At 27.7% G+C, this 2,506-nt stretch overlaps 1 non-coding gene across 1 annotated transcript; it reads left to right on the top strand.

Moving 5' to 3' along the window:
• The first annotated feature begins 2,006 nt into the window (after positions 1–2,006).
• LOC140828727 (small nucleolar RNA R71) lies at positions 2,007–2,115 on the top strand. The gene has a single exon (XR_012117295.1). It is a non-coding gene; the product is annotated as a small nucleolar RNA R71 (small nucleolar RNA).
• The last annotated feature ends 391 nt before the right edge of the window (positions 2,116–2,506 follow it).

The following is a 2,506-nucleotide window of genomic DNA, read 5'->3' on the forward strand; positions in this document are numbered from 1 at the left end:
AAGTGAATTTTATGTGTACAAATTAAAGGATTCATACCTTTTATATCTTTCAAAGTCCATCCAATTGCATTTTTATATTTTTTAAGTAATTCAATCAAATCTTCTTCTTGATTTGGCAAAAGAGTGGAAGAAATTACAACAGGAAATGTTTTATTTTCACCAAGAAATACATATTTCAATTCTGATGGTAAAACTTTTAATTCAAGTTTTGTATTAACATCTTCTTTAAAATTATTTTTAGACTCGAAACTTTCTATTGAAAAAACTTCAGATTGTTGATTTAAGTTTTCTTCTTGTATATTTTCTTCCACAATTGTTTCAATTTCATTATCATATTCATTTTCATTAATACTTGGTTGTTTACATAAATTGAACACATTAAGTTCTAGAGTCATATTTCCAAAAGACAATTTCATTATTCCATTTCGACAATTAATTAAAGCATTTGAAGTTGCTAGAAATGATCGTCCCAATATTACTGGAATTTCATTATGTACTTCTATTGGTTGTGTATCCAAAACAATAAAATTTACAGGATATATAAATTTATCAACTTGAACCAACACATCTTCTACAATACCTCTAGGTATTTTGATTGACCTATCCGCCAGTAAAAGAGTAACAGAAGTGGGTTTTAATTCTCCTAAATTAAGTTTTTCATAAACTGAATAAGGAAGTAAATTCACACTTGCTCCCAAATCCAACAAAGCTTTTTTAATTTTATTTTCTCCAATAATACATGAAATTGTTGGACAACCAGGATCTTTATATTTTAAACTAGAATTATTTTGAAGAATAGAACTTACTTGTTCAGCCAGGAATGTTTTTTTCTTCACATGCAATTTTCTCTTCACAGTACATAAATCTTTTAAAAATTTTGCATAAGAAGGTACTTGTTTAATAGCATCTAATAATGGAATATTTATCTTCACTTGTTTAAAAAATTCATAGATATCAGAATCATTTTTTTTGTTTTGTATGATTTGTTAATGCATGAGGAAATGGTGGAGGTTTATTTGACTTATTTACTATTTCAGATGATTTATCATTCACCATATTATTCTTAAAATTTAAGGTATCATCATTCTCAAAAGTATCAGGATTATCATCCTTACTCTTTGATTTTAAATGATCCTTGTTTTCATTACTATATGGATCATTAACTATTTTACCACTTCTAAGGGTAATAACAGATTTTATTTGATCAATTTTTTCATTTTTTAATTCTTGATTTTGATTTTTAGGATTAGGTTGAGGTTGAGATGAAAATTTTCCTTTTTCATGAATATTAAGTGCAGATGCAAATTTTGCAAGAGTTTCTTTCAAATCACTCATAGATTGATTGTTTTGAATATAGATAGACTCTTGTTTTTGGATAAATGCATGAATTACATCTTCAAAGTTTTTTTCTTGGAGGTGTAACATAAGGAATATAACCTTGATGATTTTGGTTATTTTGAAAATATTGTTGTGACGGTTGTGCATTATTATCATTCCTTCAACTAAAATTAGGATGATTTTTCCATCCAGGATTATATGATGGTGAAAAAGGATCTAGTATTGGTTTTTTGTAATTGTTAACATAATTTGCTTGTTCATGGAGACATTCTTTAAATGAAGGTAATGTTGGACAATCTTTTGTAGCATGATCATGTGTATCACATATATGACAAACAATTTCTTGAATACTTTTTAGTTGACCACTCTTTTTCGTTTCTAATGACTCAATTTTTCTTGCTAAAGATGCAAGTTTAGCTTGAATATCTATATCATCTTTAAGATTATAGATACCACCCTCATTTGTTGAATTATTGTTTTTAGTTGTTGGTGGTTCTATTGTGCCTATATTATCCCGATTTTGAGCATTTTCTGCTAATGAATCCAGATATTCCATAGCTTCATTTGGGTTTTTATCTTCAAAAGTTCCATTACACATGAATTCTATCATTTGCCTATCTTTAGGTATTAGACCTTCATAAAAGTGAGAAACTATTCTCCATGTTTCAAAACCATGATGTGGGCATGGATTAAGTAATTCTTTATATCTATCCCAACATTGATAAAACGTTTCTCCTTGTTTTTGAGAAAAAGTTGTAATTTGTCTTTTAAAAGACTTTGTTCTATGGGAAGGGAAAAACTTTTTGAGAAATTGTTGTTGCATTTCTTCCCATGATCTTATTGAACTTGATCTTAAATTTTGTAGCCATGTTTTAGCTTTATCTTTTAAAGAAAAAGGGAAAAGCTTTAATCGAACTATATCCATGCTACAATTTTGATCATTATAAGTGTTACAAACTTCCTCAAATTCTCTTAGATGCAAATATGGATTTTCAGAATCTAAGCCATGAAAATTTGGTAAAAGTTGAATAATTTGAGGTTTAAAGTTGAAATTAGATGCATCCGGAGGAAAAACTAAACAAGATGAAGCACTAGTTCTAATAGGGTTCATATGGTGCCTAAGTGTTCTTAATTGATCATGTTCTTGATTATTATTATTATTATTATT

This window comes from Primulina eburnea, chromosome 3 (assembly GCF_022965805.1).
Source record: "Primulina eburnea isolate SZY01 chromosome 3, ASM2296580v1, whole genome shotgun sequence".
Taxonomy (NCBI): Eukaryota; Viridiplantae; Streptophyta; class Magnoliopsida; order Lamiales; family Gesneriaceae; genus Primulina; species Primulina eburnea.